The sequence below is a fragment of the Pteropus medius genome, unplaced genomic scaffold (assembly GCF_902729225.1).
Source record: "Pteropus medius unplaced genomic scaffold, Ma_sr-lr_union100, whole genome shotgun sequence".
In the NCBI taxonomy this organism is placed as follows: Eukaryota; Metazoa; Chordata; class Mammalia; order Chiroptera; family Pteropodidae; genus Pteropus; species Pteropus medius.
Window position 1 is genome coordinate 8,011,944 of NW_024344240.1, and position 19,145 is coordinate 8,031,088.

The following is a 19,145-nucleotide window of genomic DNA, read 5'->3' on the forward strand; positions in this document are numbered from 1 at the left end:
CTTTAAAAAATGAAGGCAAAGTAAAGATATTCTCAGGTAAACAAAAACTGACAGAATTTAATGCAAACAGGCCTGTCTTATAAGAAATAATAAAGGAAGTTCTTCAGGCTGAAAGGAAGTGACAGCAGATAGTAATTCTCACACACACACACATACACACCACACATACATGCTCCAGTAAAGGTAATTATGTAGGTAATGATAAAACACAGTATGATTACATATTTGTTTTTCTTTTATTAACTGATTTTAAAAAGCAATCACAAAAAAATATCTGTAAAGTTCTGTTGCACCTATAGCATATAAAAATATATTTGACAATAATAATAAAAAAAGGAAGGAATGAAGCTGTATAGGAGTAATAAAATGACAACGAAAGGTAACAGTTTCACAGGAAAATGAAAAAAACAAGAAAAGGTAAATAACAAGGTTAATTTTTTTTATAAAAAGAAATTACAAATATTATTCTGCTCTCATTTCTTTTGACTTCTTTAAAAGATAGGATTATATAAAGTAATAATAACAACAATGTATTATTGTATTGATAACATATATATACTTAATAGTACAGTAATAATAGCATAATAGAGGAGGGAGGGAAGGGAGCTATATAAGAGTAAAGTACATGTTACTGGAATTAAATGAGTATAAATCTGAAGTTGATTATGATACTTTAAGATGTATATTGAGAGCTTATAGAGGCCATTAAGAAATTAGTTCCAACAAATATAGTGAAAAAATCACTAAAGAAATTAAAATGTTACATTAGAAAATATCACCTTAAGACAAAGGAAGTGAGTAAAGAAGGAAAAGAGAAACAAATTAGTCATGAAATATATAGAAAACAAAAAGCAAAATGCAGAGGTTAAGTCAAATCCTATCGATGATAACATGAAATGTGAGTGGATTAGATAGTACAATCAAAAGGTAGAAACTGTGAGAATGGATAATAACCTAATTTGACTATATGCTGTCTATGGGAGACACAGTTTAAATTAAAAAATACAAACAGATCGAAAGTAAAAAGATGGAAAAAAGATCTATCTGTCAAACAGCAATCATAAGAGAGCCAGAGTGGCTATGCTAACAGCAAATAAAATGCACTTAAACACAAAATATTACTAGAGATGAAGAGGGGACAATTTGTAATGATAAGAGGTTCAATCTCTTAGGAAAATATAATAAATATAAATATAAATATATATAACAACAAAGCCTCCAAATACATGAAGCAAAAATGAACAGAATTGAAGGGAAAAATAGACAGTTCAACAATAATAATAGTGGAATTCAATACTTCACTTTCAATAATGGCTAGAACAACTAAGTAGAAGATCAATAAGGATATCGATGACATGAGGATACTATAAACTAACTAGACATAACTAGATATCTATAGAGCACTCCACTCTATATCAGCAGAATACACATTCTTCTCAAGTACACATGAAACATTCTCCAGACTAGACCTTATGCTAAGCCATAAGAACTTCAATAGATTTAAAATGATTAATATTATTTTCCAAACACAATGGAATTTAGAAATAAAAAAAGATATCTGGGAAATTCAAAATATGTGAAAATGAAACAACAAGGAATCAATGAGGAGATATTATTGCTCTTGCAGAAATACAAATAATTATAAGGGAATACTATGAATAACTGTATCCCAATAAATTAGAAAACTAAGGTGAAATGGAAAAATTCCTAGAAAGACACAAATGATCAAAGTGATTTAATATAAAAAAAGAAAATGTAGAGATTGAATTAGTAATAAAAAAAAAAAAAGAACCCACAAAGAAAAGCCAGACCAAAATGACTTCACTGGTGAATTCTACAAAACATTTAAAAAAATTTACACCAATTCTTCACAAGCTCTCTCCTAAAATGAGAATACTATGCAACTCATTTTATGATGCCAGAGAATACTATGCAACTCATTTTATGATGCCAGTATTACCCTGATACTAAAACCAGACAGAGACATCCTAAACAGCCCTTAGGAATACACTTGCAAAAATCTTCCGTAAAATACTAGCAAACAGAATCCAGCAACACATAAAAAAGATTATATACCATGACCAAATGAAATGAGATTTATTCCAAGAATACAAGGTTAATTTAATAACAAAAGTCAAACAATGTAATAACCATATTAATAGAATAAAGGACAAAAAATATATGATCATTTCAGTAGCAAAAACATTAACACATTTCATGATAAAACTGCTCAACAAAATAAAAACAGAAGGAAGCTTCTTAAGCTTATCAAGGGTATCTATAAGACAGCTATAGCTAACATTCTATTAAATATGAAAGACACATGGTATTTCTCTAAGATTAGAAATAAGAAAAGAATGTTTACTCTTGGTACTTCATTCAGTACATTGTATTGGAGGTTCCAACAGGGTAATAAGGCAAGAAAAAAAGAAATAAAAGGTATTCAAATTGGAAAGGAAGAGCAAAACTATTTCTATTTACAAATGACATGGTGATATATAAAGAAATTCCCAGGATTCATTTAAAAACAATTAGAAGCAGTCTACGGTCCTGCTACCCTGAACAAGCCCAATCTCGTCTGATCTCGGAAGCTAAGCAGGGTCAGGCCTGGTTAGTACCTGGATGGGACCCTACCTAAAAATACCAGGCGCCGTAGGTGTGAAAAATAGAAAAATAAGAGATTATAAAATGACAAGGTCCTTACAATCTGTGAGATCAACCAAGGGTTGCCTCGCCTAAAAAATAAAAAATAAATAAAAAATAACAATTAGAAGTAATAAATAACTTCAGCAAAGGCTGCAAGATACAAGATCAACATGCAAAAATCAATTGTATTTCTATACACTAGCAATGAACATTCTGGAAATGATATTAAGAAAATCCCTATTATAATAGCTTCTTAAAGAATACAATAATTAGAAATAATAAATTTAACAAAAGAAGTGTAATATTTGCAAACTACTAAACTACTGCAAACTACTAAACGCATTGAAAAAAAGAAAGGAGTATCTAAATAAGTGAAAAGGCCACCATGTTCATAAATAGAACACTTAATAACGTTAAGATACCTAAGATACCCATACTCTCTAAGTTGGCCTGTAGATTCGATGTGAACCCTGTCGAAATATAAGCTACTTATTTTTTGCAGAAATTGACAAGCTGAACTTACAATTCATGTGGAAATGAATGAGACTCAGAATAGTCAAAAAAGTTTTGAAAAAGAAACACACAGTTGGTGGCCTTCACTTCCTGATTTCAAACCTTATTACAAAGCTACAGCAATTAAGACAGTATGGTACTGACATAAAAACTGATCAATTGTGAGTGTGGAAATAAACTCATATTTATGGTCAACTAATTTTTGACAAAGAGGCCAAAACAGTTCATTTGTCTTTTCAACAAATAGCGCTGACATAAGTGGATATCCACATGCAAAAGAATGAAATTAGACCCCCACCTCACACTATACACAAAAATTAATGCAAATGGGTAACAGATCTAGGACATGTGATCTATCACTCACGCCGATATTAATTAGGTTTCTCTAACTTACAACAGTTACAACAGCTTAGAATCTCAGAAATGACAATGACATAATAAAAATGCTTTGTTTTGATAGCACTAATTTGCTTATATAGTGTTTGAGCGTACAAGATTATTCATTCATTTATTCAATAAATGAAAACAGGCATAGAAAAGTAGAGTCTACTAACAATGAGTAATTTTTTTATTCCTCCTATGAGTAATATCAGCTATCACTCTGAAACTAAGCACAGACAGGAGTGAAACTTCTGTGCTTAGCAGAGTAGATGGTAAGAAAAGATCTGTTGTGAATGAACATTTAAAACAAAAACAGATGCTTCGGTTTAACATCATACCTCATATAAAATAATTATCTTTGCTACGCTAAAGTTTTTTTCTAGTCTTTTTACTGTACTATAAATAGAAAAAAATAATTCCATTAATATCTTATCTGAAAGCTCCAAATTGATGAGCAATCTTCAAGGCCAATTACAAGAGTAATGCTTCATATTATTACAGGACTTTCTGAATTACAAGAGACTTTTATATGTATTACTCATTTCTTCTTCCCACAACTCCATGAACCAGGAAAGACAGTTATTATTTCCAAGGCTTAAAGAAGCTTAACTCATTCCCTGAGGTGACACAGATGACCTGTAACCTAGGTCACCTAGCCCTCAATGCAATGCTCTTTCTGCATACCAGCATGTCAGTCCAAGTGACTGTCAGAAATTTAGCAGCTCAATGTATACACATGCGTTTTAAAATACAGTAATATGATAATATTTCTAGTTTTGATGTTTACTTTTCCTCTAACATAATCTAATCTTAATTTTTATGCCAAGGAAGCTAAAGTGACTTGTCTGTGGTCCCATGGCTATTTGATAATATATATGGAACTAGAATCCTACAAATTAGAAAAACACACACACACACAAAAGCACTTTCTTTCTTTCCAATACGTTATGCTGTTTCCCATAAGCTACACATATTTTTATAAACAGTAGCATGCACTTAGATATTTAGATATTCTAACCATTTTTTGACATTTCTTTTGGCCCCAAAACGCAGAAATCATTTGCAAATGCAACTGACAGATATAAGATTTCATTGAAGGCAAACATTAATTTAAATCTGAGTTTGAAAACAGTAAAACTAATTTTAAACAAACAAAAACCGAAGTAAAACAGGAATACATGCTGGTGAACATTCATCCATGACTCTATATCCAGGACACGAAGTACATGGAGAAATTACAGCTCCTCTCCACATCCCAATTCTTCTCCCTAGAAGTAACCAGCGTTAAGAGTCTGATGTAACTCTTTCCAGGACCATTTTTATAAAACTAAAGCATATAATTTAGTTTAAAACATAGTTTTAGTATGTTTATCTAAATGGCATTAGATGATATGTATGATTCTGTGCTTTATATTTTTTACTTTAACCATGTCTCATAAATCTTCATTGGCAGTACATATAGCTCCATCTCATTCACTCTAAAAGTAGGATAGTATCTTTCATAGTTTATTTAGATGCCTAGATGTATCATAATGCATTAACTATCTCTCCAGAGACCACAAAAGATTTGATTATATAAAAATGCTAAACTTCTGAACCATAAGAGATAATACAAACAAGTATGGGAAAGTTTAAGTATCATTAAGAAAAATAATGCAGTGAGTTGAAATACATCAGAATATGTGGAAATCCATGATTTCATAATGATACTAAAAACAGTCACTGATTTTTTAGAAAATTTTAGAGAATCAACTGATTTTGAAAACTGGTAAATAAGAGCAAAAAAATGAAGTTTTTATCCTGTCTTTCCTATACTAAGATTACTTCAGGGTAGCCTAACGGTTGGTATGGAGAAGTTCCTCTTTATAATATAAAGTTTACTAGCTAGTAAATGAAGAAGTTAAACACACACAAACACACTATATATACATATATTCTATAAAAAATGTTCGGTTTTACCAAATGCAAAATTTAGAAGACTATTAACACTCTCAGTGGAGTATCAGAAAGAGTAGTTGAAAGCCAGTAAGGTTAGTTCACCTGAGAGGAGAATGAGAACTGTGTGAGATAATGAAGGACTGCATAAATATTTAAGATAAAAAATAAAAATTAAATGTGATTCAAAAATAAAGATCAAAATTACATGGCAGAAATCCTAGAAGGAAAAAAGAAGCAAATTAAAACCAGGTATCACTTCGACCTCACACCTGTTAGAATGGTTGTTACCAAGAAGACAAGTACTAACAAGTGTTGGAAAGGTTGTAGGGAAAAGGAACCCTCATACACTGCTGGTGAGAATATAAATTGGTACAGTCACTATGGAAAACAGTATGGAGGTTCTTCAAAAAATTAAGAATAGAATTATCATATGACCCAGCAATCCCTCTTCTGGGTATCTACCAAAAAAATTTGAAAATATTTATCCGTGAAAATATAAGCACTCCAATGTTTACTCACAGTGGCTAAAACATGGAAATAACAAAATGCCCTTTGATAGATGATTAGATAAAGAAGATGTGGTACATATATACAATAGAATATTAGCCCTAAGAAAAGATGAAATACTGTCATTTGCAACAACATGGATGGATCTTGAGATTATCAAGCTAAGAGAAATAAGTCAGACAGAAAAAGTTGAAAACCATATGATTTCACTTATATGTGGGATCTAAAATGAAAGCAACAAATGAACAAGACAAACAAACAAAAACTCATAGACACAAACAGTTTAGTGGTTACCAAAGAGAAAGCGAGGAGGGGAAGTGGATAAGGGTAAAGGGGGTCAAATGCATGGTGAAGAGAAGGAAATTTAACTTTGGGTGGTAAACACACAAAGCAATACACATATATTATTGAACTGTACATTTGAAACAGATATTTTTATTAACCAATATCACCCCAGTAAATTTAATTAAAAAATAAAACCAGGTATCACTTTTTACTTAATGGATTGGCAAAAAATTTTCAAAAATAATTAATCTATTGTAACTGAGGATTTAGGAAAATTTGTTTAAATCTCAGCTCTCCCAGTGATTAGCTACATAACCTCAGAGAAGTCATCAGTCAGTTCATCTCTCTGAGCCTTTGTTCTATTACTCATGGAACTGGAACAGTAAGTAACCTGGAAGTGAAGCATAAATGAAGTAAAACCAGTAAAGCACTTGAACTATGCTTGTAACATGGAGTGAGCACTCAGTAAATCTTTGCTACACAGTTATTTCTAAATATAGGGATTTGTGGTCTCTGTTGCTATTATGATTGGGATCTTTGTCTCTATTGTGAGATTGGTCTAGAATTTTCTTTTTGTGGCCATCCTTGTCTAGTTTAAATCATCTTGCTCTACTATCTGTTTAAACTAAACTGGAAAGATTTCCATCTGTTTGAATGCACTGAAACATTAGAATCACCTGTTTTTTAAAGCTTTGGTAGAATCTATAAAATCATCTTATCAGATTTGCCAAAGGTTGGTCTGTAGTTCTATTTTCCAAAAAACTCACTTTAAGTTTTTATAGCTCAGTTTTACTTTTTGTTAGATTTAAATTTCATTAATTTCTGCCTTCATTTCCATTGTTCTTTATCTTCTTTCTTGACAACTACTTTGTTAGTTTTCTCCTAGCTTCTGGCATTAATTCTTAATTCATTTATTTTTGGTCATCAATGTTTTTTAATTTATGCATTTAGGGCTATAATTTTTATCCAATTACTGCTTTGAACATATTCTAAGAGTTTTGATACATGGCACTATTGTATAATTCCAAATAGCTCAGATCTAATTTCAGCTCAGACTTCTTATTTTCCCCAAGGGTTTTTATTTTATTTTTAATTTCTTGACTAGCCTGTAATTAGCTGGTAATTTTTTTTTGCACTGTGATTAGAAAATGTGTCCTGTACAACTTTACCATTTTTGAATATATTGCGATTTTTTTGTAACCTTCTTCATAGTTTTTTTTTTTTAAATGTAGCTTTAGTTACCTATAGTTTTGCCTTTTCCAGAATGTCATATAAGCAAAATGATACAGTATGTAGCCACCTCTAAAATTTTCCTTTCATTTTCTGGGATCATAATGTCATTGAATGCAAGCGCCTATTAGCTTGGCTACTTGCCTCACAGTAGATTCATGAGCTCCTAAACCAGTGGTGTTCCTCTGAGTCTTTAAATATTTTGGAAAGATTCTTTAGGTCTTAATAGATATAAGAAGGCTGTTAAAACATAGAAAGCATCCAATATTTCACAAGAAAGGTGATTTATAGACATAAGAAATTTTATGCAGCTCCCTTAACTGAGATACTGAAGAATGGGAATGGTAGGAATAGGTGGGAATACAGCACATAATAACCATCCATGCTACCAAGTCACTCAATCATTCCTATCAGACTTTTGTTTCTGTATGTTGCAAAAGTAACTGATTTCAGTTTTGCCCCCTTTTCAATTTTCACATCTGAGAAATTACGGATGAAGTTAAAATGGGGCAGGAGGCGAAGACAGAGAACCATTTCTGGGAGTTGTATAGCTTTTGTAATTCCAAGAATACCAACTATACTAGATTAATTACAAATAAGGAGAGTCTTCCTCCTAGACCACAAATGTAAGACTTCTTCCATTAATTATACTAGGGCATGCTAATTTTACCTTTTTCCTCAGTTGTGTCCTATAAATATCTCTTCCAATATTTTTCTTTTTTTTTTGAGCCTGTTCAAATGATCAGGTCTTTGTTGCTGCTCTGTATTAGGATCAAAGCTCCCTCCTTCATGAACCACTTCTGTTCATTTTTCTTTCGCTGCTTTCAGAGCTCTCAAAGACTGTGGTACCCAGAAGCATGAAAAGAACCGCAATATTCCAGGAATAGTCTCTGTGCTGCAGCCTCAAGAGACACCCTCATTTCTGCAGGAATGTTTCTGAGTATTTAGCATAATTTGCTCCTCTCCTGATTTTACCCTCTTTTTGGTCTTCCTGCCTTCTAAGTTTCTTCAGACTGGGAAAGATTTTTTCTAAAATTTTCTCCTGAATGCAGGATGATTTTTCACAGATAACACACTTAGTTATGTATTCTACACCACGACTCTGCGTCCAGGGTGTGCTCCATAGTGACGTGGGAGAGGGGTGAGTGTGAGTGAGCTAGTGCTTCTGCAAACATTTGTTCTTAAAGTTGCATGCTCACCTGTGGGTGGTGGCAGAGGAAGCTATGATTCAAGTCTCTTTCAGCCTGCACCTCTCGCTTCTGGTAGAACGGGAAGAAATCAAGTGAACAGGCTGAGGAAAGGGAACTGTTAAAAGCCCTTAAGTGTGTTGGAGGGAGAGGTACCAATCTAGTATGATGAACGCCAGGCTTCCAGAACCTGAGGGAGCTGTTTCTGAGGATGCTGCTTTAAGGCTGATTAATCCATAGGAAATCTCTTGGCTGCTCATTCTCTTTCATTCGAGAATCTACACAATGAAGTTTGAAAAACAGACCAGCTGAAACCAGCAGGGCTATTTTCACTGCTGAACTCTCCCTGAGTTTAGCAACAGGTGAATACAGCTTTCTTGTATCACACATTCCAAAGATAAACATCTGATCACTTGATGCTAATTAAGCCACAAATAGGCCTTCTGCCTGCCCAAGGCTTCCACTAGTCATTATTAGCTGCTGGGAAATAAGCTGAATTTCAGTCAACAGTGATGTTTCTGTTTCGTTTAGTTAGATTATGAAATAAGTCAATTTTAAATTTGTGAAAACACTGGCATGTTATCTGTGGTACAGTCATTGCCAGAAAAAAGTCTTACTGACTGTAGCTCATGAAATATTAACAAAGCTGGAATTACTTGCACTTTTAAAAGTTTTGTCTTCCACTTTATATGACACAAATTACTAACAAATTTTAGTACCTAGTGGGTTTTAGTAGATCTTACCTCTTCCTCTGTGCAAAATCATGAGTTTTCAATAACGTCTGTCTTTTGGTTTTATTGTCTGAATAATTTGGGGGCTATTTTAAGAAAAAGCTGGTTCATTATTCTAGTAGGGGAAGTCAACTGAAAGCTTAATAATAACAATGGACTTTTTAGAATCATAATTACTTCCAGATGGATGCTTACATATGTCCTCACACTTTAAAAAACCTATTAAGTATGCTACCATCTGTTTTTCAGTGACTTTGAATGGGAATCTTTACTCTTTTGTTTATATAGCTGTCGCCAAGCTTGTAACTTAAGCCACCAAAGATTTTAAGATTATAATAGTGTCTTTCACTTCTCTCCTGCTGTTGCTAAATGAACATATTGTATAACTCAACTTTTACAATTGCCTTTGGGAAATAGTAGAAACAAGAAGCATGATCTGAAGGAAATTAATAAATTATGCATGTTTTTACTTGTTCTTTTTAAAATAATTTTTTGAAATTTTTCAATTACAGTTGACATACGTTATGTTAGTTTCAGGTGTACAACATAGTGATTAGACATTTATATAACTTACAAATTGATCACCCTGACAAGTCGAGTACCCATCTGACACCATACATAGTTTCAAATCCTCATTTCGGTTCTAATACCTTATTGGTTCCCCATTAATTAATGAGTTAAACAATTTCTCTAAGATGTGTTCATTTTATATTTGTACATGTAAGATAAATTAAATTTTCTTTGTTTAATGAAGGCAAAGCAGCTGGCCCTTTCTTCCTTTTTGGGTATCTCCTTAAAAACATAACAGGGTCAACGTTTTGGTCAGGAACTTGTTTTTCTTAACACCAACCAATATTTAAGAGTATTTTTCAACTACTCATAGAAATCTTTTATTAGTTCAATTCTTTTTAAAATTAAATTTTTTGGGTGACATTGGCTAATAAAATTGTTTCAAGTTTACAATTAAATAATCATATGTATATTGCATTGTGTTCACCACCCAAAGTTAAATTTCTTTTCCTCACCATTAGTTTGACCCTCTTTATTCTTATCTACTTCCTCCTCCCCGCTTTTTCTCTGGTAACCACTAAACTGTTGACTGTATCTATGAGTTTTTGTTTGTTTGTCTTGTTCATTTGTTGCTTTCATTTTAGATCCCACATATAAATGAAATCATATGGTTCTCAACTTTCTCTGACTTATTTCGCTTAGCATGATTATCTTGAGGTCCATCCATGTTGTTGCAAATGGCAGTATTTCATCTTTTCTTAGGGCTGAGTAATATCCCACTATATACGTACCATATCTTCTTTATCCAATCATCTATCGAAAGGTACATTTGACTTTGTGAGCCTCACAAGGAACATGAGGCAGGTGAACAACTCACCTGGGAAGTGTTTGCAACTCTAACAGCATAAATGTTAAACTCCAGGTGCTTGCTTGCATCCTCTCTCTGACTTAAGTGTGCCTTTGTAATTTTATTCTTACTGCAAGGTGTTTTTTGTTTGTTTATTTGTTGTCCTTTCAATGTTTTGACCCTTTCTAATTCTTTGGAAAGCACTATGGGAGAGAAACTTTTACAAAAGTATAATAGTGATTGAGATAGTGTTTGTTTCATGCCAAAACCCCACGTAGTTCTTTGCATAAATCTGGAGTTCAATAAGCGCAATCATGACCTTCCAAAAGACTTTTATATTCTCCAGCATCCTAGGATATTGTCAATTAGACATTGTGAGAAATGGTAGACGGGATATGTTCTTAACATCCTTCCTGACTGCTTTGTTTCACAGTTTCTCAAATGTTGAAAATATGCTAAGTCTTTGATGACACCATCAGGAGGATCAGGTAAAGAATGACCTGATTATAAATTTAGGGTTAAAAGGTTAAAAATATGACTTTTGTTTGTTTTCAAAGGGTTTTCCTGTTGAACTGGTCACAAATATTTATTGAGCCACCTGTACCAATCAGTGTGGCAGGCGCTAGGCCTACAGGGGTAAGCTAGAAAGTTTCTGAAAGGATTTATGTTCTGGTGAAAGAAACAGACAAAAAACCATGAAAACAAATATGTAAGAGAATTTCATGTCTTAGAAGTGCTACAAAGATGGGTAAAATGGTTGCTCTACTAGAGCATGATGGGGGAGGGTACCACTACAGTTAGTGGCCACAGAAGGTCTCTGAGGAGGAGACACCTGAGGTGAGACCAATGATAAGGGGGCAGATATACTAAAATGTGTGGGGGGGCAGGGATGAGGCTTCTAATAAGGAATTGCAAATTCAAATGAGATTGACATGTTCCAGGAACATGCCAAAACTATGGTGAATGAGAAAGAGATGGAGGATGCTGAGGACATGTGAGAGTCAGGGACGTGAGAATGGGAAGGAGCCCTCAGAGACCAGAGGATTTATGGAGAAAAGAACCAGAGTGATTAAGCCTGAGGGAAGGGAGGTGCAGGGCACAGGTAGGGGTTTGAGGATGAGATTTCCGAGGAGGTACAGATGGTAATGGCCGACCCTAGGGGATGGTCATGTAAGTGAGGGCCGATGTGTAGTAAAGGAATAGATTTCTGGAGCTGAGAAATCAAGGAGCTGAGAGGCCAGAGTGTGTACAAGGATGCTGAAGAAATCAAGAATGCTAACAGGAACAACGCTGCAGAGAAAATGATGGCCCACGGGCTAATCTTCTACGTGAGGGTCAGGGTCCAGAGGGAGGGAAGACGACTGGAAGGAGTAGCAGCAGGGGTTCAGTCTAAGGACATTCAAAAGAAGCATTTCAAAAAAATTGTGGCAAATTTATATAAGATAAATTTATCATTTTAATCATTTTAAGTGGCATTAAGTACATTCACACTGTTGTCCAAACATCACAACCATCCATCTCCAGAACTTTTTCATCTTTTCCAACTAAAACTCTGTAGCTATTAAACACTAACTCTCCTTCCCCATCACCTGGCAACCACTATTCTACTTTCTGTCTTTATAAATTTGACTATTCCAGGTACCTCAAATAAGTGGAATCATATAATATTTGTCCTTTGGTGACTGCCTTATCTCCCTTAGCATAATCTTCAAGGTTCATCCATGTCGTGGCATGTGTAGGGACTTAAGAAGTAGGGTATTTGAGGACAAACAGGAAAGAAATGTTTGAAAGTGGCAACAGAGAGCAAAGAGGCATCTATCTTACTTCTAAGAATAAAATTAAATGGAATTTCGACAGAAAAAAAAATGTTTCCAATTAGCAGGGCTATAGGGGAAGTACTGTTCTCAAAGAGTAGCTGGATTTCAGCGAGAGATGTAAGGGAAAGAGATATTAAGAGACAATTGCGAAGGACTAGGGGTAATTTGCAGATGAGAGACTGAGTTTCAGAGAGCACCATGGAATGGAGACAGGGGCACCCATGAAATCGGATTATGAGATAAGCATTTCTGAGGTGAACATGCAGTGACAAGGATCAGAGAGGCCAAGTGAGAATACAGGGTTTATTTGGAGGAGTCCTATAAGTCTGAGCTGATCTTCCAGCCCTCACCTGGTACTTAGGGAAGAAGCACTGAAAATAATAAGCAATTGATCAAGAATTTCGAGAAGTCCGCATAGCAGCCAATGCCATATATGAAAGGGATCATGGAGTTTCAAGTCAGAGGTCCTATTCCATTCTGACCTTTACGAGGCCAGGGCCATATCACTTCTTTTCTAAGCCTCCATTTCCTCACTTGTATAATATTAGCTACCTTGAGATTTGTTAAAAGTAGTAAATGAGAGAATGCATATGAAAGGTCTCTGAAAACTATTAAGTGCTACTCAAATGCCATGTCATAGCCCAGAACCATGTATAGTTCCTATTATTTAGCAGAAATTTTAAAGTGTGTATTTGAAAAAAAAAATGTGCCATGAAAATACATCACGTTCAGTGAGAATCTGAGATGAACACACCAGTGATATTACGTAGCATGTCCATGCTCTTCTTTACAGACACAGATGAGCGCAAAGATAAGGAATGCAAGCTCTTTCCTTGGTTGAAAGTACTTGAAATGCTCTTTGGCTCAGATAAATTATATTTAGAGTCTTTCCTACATTCACCAGTGGAGAAATGGGTTCACAAAGGACATCCAGAGATTAAGACAGACATAAAGCTTAACTAATTACCTTTCAGTTTTTATTTACTAGAGAAGTCAATGAAGAAGTGCAGTTAATGCCACAAAAGCACTTACTGTGTTCAGTCTTGTGCCTATTTCATATCTATCTTTGGTTTTGAAATCTAAATAAGTCTAGAGGCCAGAGAGTATCGTGTATTATGCATGCTTCAATAACTATAAGAATGCAAACTGAAATTTGGTGTAGATTTAAACCCTCTACAAATCCACACTTCTATGAAAATGCCTGAAGTAAGGGTGAAAGCAATAGAGCATTAAGAATGAAGCCAGTTTCGATGGGGGAGGGGAGAAACGGCGTAGATGATATAGGCTTTGTTCAAATCAAAGTTGTGACAGAAATATGGAGCCATCTAACAGATGCAGAGTTCAAAACACTGCTAATAAAGATGCTCAATGAATTTAGGAGAAGCGTAGGTGAATTCAGTGAGAACTTTAACAAAGAGATACAAAACATAAAAATAGAAATGGAAATTATAAAAGGAAACCTGTCAGAAATGAGGCACACATTATCTGAGATGAAGAGTATATTAGATGGAATAAACAGAATGAATAAAGAAGAGGATTGGACCACCGATATAGAGGATGGAGACACCAAGGGCACTCAATCAGAATGGCAAGAAAATAGAAGTCAAGACTAAAATAATAATTTAAGGAGCCTATGGGACACTATTAAATGTAAAAATATCCGTGTCATAGGGGTACCTGAAACAAGACGAAGAGCTATTTGAAGAAATAATGATGGAAAACTTCCCTCACCTGGTGACATACAACCCAAGGAAGCTCAAAGGAACCCACAGAGGCACACACCAAGACACATTATAATTAAAATGCCAAAAGTTAAATACAAAGAGAGAATCTTAAAAGCAGCAAGAGAAAAAGCAGTTAGTTACCTATAGAAGAGCACCCATAAGACTGGCAGCGGATTTCTCAAAAGAAACTACACAAGACAGAGGGCTTGGCACAAAATATTCGACATGATGAAAACCTAGGATCTACAACCAAGAATACTTTATCCAATGAAGCTATCATTTAGAGTCTCAGGACAGATAAAGAGCTTTCCAGACAAAAATAAGCTAAAGGAATTTATCAATACCAAGCCAGTATTGCAGGAAATGTTAGAGGGATTTCTTTAAGAAGAAAAGCAAAAAAACATGTATCAAAAACAGGAATAAAGAATGGTAACAACTACATTCCTATCCAACAATTAACCTCAAATGGAAAAGTAAGTGCTCCAACCAAAAGGTAGAGTGGATAAGAAAACAAGACTCCTACAAGAGACTCACTTCAAATTAAAAGACACACACAGACTAAAAGGAAGGGGCTGGAAAAAGATATTGCCTTGATCGACCTAGAGGGTATTATGCTGAATGAAATGGGTCAAATAGAGAAAGACAAATATCTCATGACTTTACATATACGTGGAATCTAAAGAACAAAATCAACAATGAAAGTGGAAAAAACTCATAGATACAGAGAATATTTTGAAAGCTACTAGATGGGAAAGGGGTTGGGGGGAATGGTGAAAAAAAGGCAAAGGGATTAAGAAGTATAAATGGATAGTTGCAGAATAAACATGAGATGTAGAGTGTAGTATGGGGAAGATGGTTAATAATATAATAAATATGTAAGGAGGAAGGGGGTACTAGATTTAGTGGGGTGATCACTTTGCGAACTATGTGAATCTCTGTACAACCGAAACTGGTATATTATTATATGCCAACTATAATTGGGAAAAAAACTCATTGAATCGTACAACGTAAATATGAGCAACTAACTGTCTATTATATTTCAATAAAGCCAAAAAAAAAAAAAAAGGATGAAGCCAGTTTCTTCTCTGGTTCTGAAGCGATACAAGGAACATACTCTCCCCATGGAAAAAAAGGATAAAGCCCCTTCCATGCTCCTCTAATCATCACCCATATTTCTAGGTACACTCAATACTAGGACAAGGGTCTAGGAACATGTGATATTCCCAGATACATTTCTGGAGGTGAGGCAGTCTCCTCAACCTAGAACAGTTCTCCAAATTAACAATTCAGAGGGGAAATGCAACATCACCAGAATCATCACTGCTCCCCAGGCCAGCCAGGGAGGTTTCAGCTGGGAGGAGGTGGGGAAGCACCTGGTGGTGCAAGGGAGAGGAGGCATTCCAGCCCTGCTGAGGGAAGGGGCTTCAAGGGCTGGCCTGGAGTGGCCACTGTCAAGATCTTTCGGCAAGTAGAGACTCCTACAGTGAGAGGAGCACCTGCTACCTCTGCAGCATGTGCCAGACATACCTTGTACCTACCAGCCACTCTGCGAATGTTGATGTGACCTACCTATCAAGCATTCAGAAGGGCCTTTGTGAAATAATGTTCTTAGCAGAACTAAAAGTGGGCTGGTCATGCAGACACTGTGTCCTTCTGATGGGATGCAGCAGGAAGTGCAAGCACCATCATGAAGTGGTCTGGTCAGGTCATTGAACCTAAGTCCATACAAGCCTTTGGATCCAATATCTAGTTTACGGGAATTTAGGGAATAGAGGAACAATTTAGTGTCATGAAAAAGTTGCAAATAAATTCAGATGTAGGACAATCCATGGGGCAATGGATCCAGTTTCTCTCACAAATGCATGAAAAAGAAGATGGAGGGTAGAGGAAGCAGTCACATTAAGAGACAGGAGAAAGAACGTGATATGGCTAGTGTTATGGACTGAATTATGCTCCCCCACCTCAATTCATATGTTGAAGTCCTAACCCTCAAACTTCAGAATATATTTGGAGACAGGGTCTTTCAAGAGGGGATTAGGTTAAAAATGAGGCCATTAGGGTGGGGTCCTAATCCAATCTGACTGGTGTCCATATAAGAAAAAATCTGGATGCACAGACACTGGAGATGTGCACACACAGGAGGAAGACTGTGGGACGACTCAGTGAGAAGACAGCTATCTATAAGCCAAAGAGAGAGGCCTCAGGAGAAATCGAACTGCTAATACTTTAATATTAAACTTCTAGCTTCCAGACCGTGAGAAAATAAAACTTCTGTTGTTTAAGCCACCCAGTCTGCAGTACTTTTGTTATGGCAGCCCTGGGAAACTAATAGTTAGGTCTTAAATGAAACTGGAATACTGTTAATTTTGTTGGGTATGACAAAGGTATTGCTGTTATTATCTGAATATTAAATTTTAAGTGTGCTTACCATAAAGTTATTGTTTCTTAAAAGTAACATTTATTTTTATTTTAACTGTCTTTAATGAATAACATTTGTGATGACGCTTCCTATCACTGCCCCTGAATTATTAGTTGGAACTATGGAAACTCTTATGGACAAGGCATTCTTGTTTGATCACAAGTGAGAGAAGGAACTCATCCAGGACTGCAGAAGCCTAATATTTGTGCCTCCATTCTGGGCACAAATATTACAGAAATTAGGCCTGGACGAATACTGGCTGGTTGAAGAACTTCTTTCCCACCAATTACAACAGATGGGCCATGAAATATATTAATGTAAATGCAAATTAAGGATAATAAAAATGTACAAAAAGGTGAGTTCATCATTAACTAATTAGCCTTCTCTATTCCACATAGGATAAATTTTTCCTCTACATCTCTTTTTTCACAAATTCTACTTTTACCCATAGAAAATTCTCCATGATTCCTTAGGACATAGTAGCATTGGCTCCTCAAACTTTGCCTCATGTCCATTATTAGTTAGAATTTTTCATCCTGCAGTGATCCTATGATACATGATATGAAATAGCAAGCTCCCATCCTATTTGAAGCTTTTAGGCTCTAAGTAATTTGAATCCCTGAAAGCCTGTGGCATCTGAGCTCGCTTATATATAAAACCTTTGTGTATATTATTTCCCTCTAGCCCTTCTTCGTTAGTATTTTGGGGCTTGTTGATTGTCTTTAAGTTTTCCTGTTTGATGAAATGCTGAATGTTGAAATGGTAGATACCAAAAGGAACCTTAAGTTAGATCCTTTGGTTTTATTTCCTATCACAGATTATCATTAATTGGATTATTGGTCTGTCTGAATTTTTTTTCCCTTGGGATTACATTACTTCTCTAAGAAACAACATTGTTATTGGTTAAACTTCATATTTACTTTCATACAGATTGTTTCCTATAAGAATCTAGTAACACTTCACACTTACACTTAGGTTATAGATGAGAGATAGGTGAACATTTTCTGTAAAGGACTAGAGAGTAAGTACTGTAACCTTTATGGGCCATGTATCCTCTATTGCTACTGCTCAACTCAGCCTTTATTAATGTAAAAGCAGTTACAGACATAATGTAAATAATTGACTGTGGCTGTGGTCCAATAAAATTTTATGGACACTGAAATTGAATTTTGTAAAATGTTCATGTGTCACAAAATATTCTTTTATCTCCCCCGACAATCAAAAAATGTAAAAATCAAGCTTCTGTGTTGGTGAACACATGGAGGTGCTGGGAGGACGGTGTACCCAGAGAGGGCATGGAAGCTCCGTGCCCCTCGCCCCATGCCTTGCCCTACGCATCTCTTCCATTTGGCTGTTCCTGAGTTACTGACCTCCCCCAGGGAAGGAGTCCAACCAGCAGAACTGCCTGTGGATTCTAACTGCAACGATTCCCTGGGTCTCCAGACTGCTGGCCTACCCCATCAGGATTTTGGACTTGCCAAGTTTCCACAATTGTGTGAGCCAATTCCTCAAAATAATCTCTCTCTATATATAACAAGTATTTTTCAAAATGTAAAAGCTATTCTTAGTGCACGGGCCATATGAAAACAGTGTCTGGGATGGGCCCATGTGCCTTAGTTTGTTGATTTCTTTAATAAGCATATAGAAACTCTCTGTAGATTATAGTTATAGAAAAGGAAGTGCAGATTCTAGGGTAGTACTACTCCACTGATGATGGTAAAGAATTTCCCACTATAATCTCCCGAAAATTTATTATACCATAGTACAGTAAGGTATACATCATAGTCTACGCAATTCACATTTCTGCCTCTAGCCCAGGCCAACCCTTCATTCAGAACATGTCACTGCAACTGCCTACCTGCCACCACAACTGGAGCTTATGGGGATATCTCAGAATTTAGAGTCTGAAATGAACTCTTGAGTCTTCTCTCTGGCCCCTCTGTTTCTTATCTAGTTTTCTCTAAGTCCATAGATGGTGCCCACATCCTAGAAAGCATCTTGATTCCTCTCGTTGCATCCACTCCACCACAGTGGATGTTGCTGGGTTTGCTCACTTCTCTACAACTCCACTGCCCCTCCAGCTCAGTTGGCACCATTTCCTGCCTGGACTGCTATAATGAGCCCCCAACCCACCCACTTCTACTCTATCCCCCACAGATTTTCCACTACAGTGGCACGGTTGAATAGTTGTAATAGAGACCATATGGCCCACAAAACCTAAAATATTTACTGATTTAAAACAGAACCCGGATTTTGTTAGTCCACTGTGGCCTTCAATTGCAATCCATGACACTAGAATAACATTACTCTTTATCATAGCCATCAACAATTTTCAGCTAATGCAGTTTCCCCTTTGTCTACCTAAGCAAATGTAGTAGTAATCACAGCTTACTCACATTTAATTTGTGAA

The 19,145-nt window shown here is 35.5% G+C and overlaps 1 protein-coding gene and 1 pseudogene across 1 annotated transcript in view; one reads left to right on the forward strand and one right to left on the reverse strand.

Moving 5' to 3' along the window:
* Nucleotides 1-19,145, reverse strand: part of RGS20 (regulator of G protein signaling 20) — a 55,657-nt gene that overhangs the window by 26,103 nt on the left and 10,409 nt on the right. The window lies entirely within an intron of this gene.
* On the forward strand, nucleotides 2,541-2,659 carry LOC120607609 (uncharacterized; annotated as a pseudogene).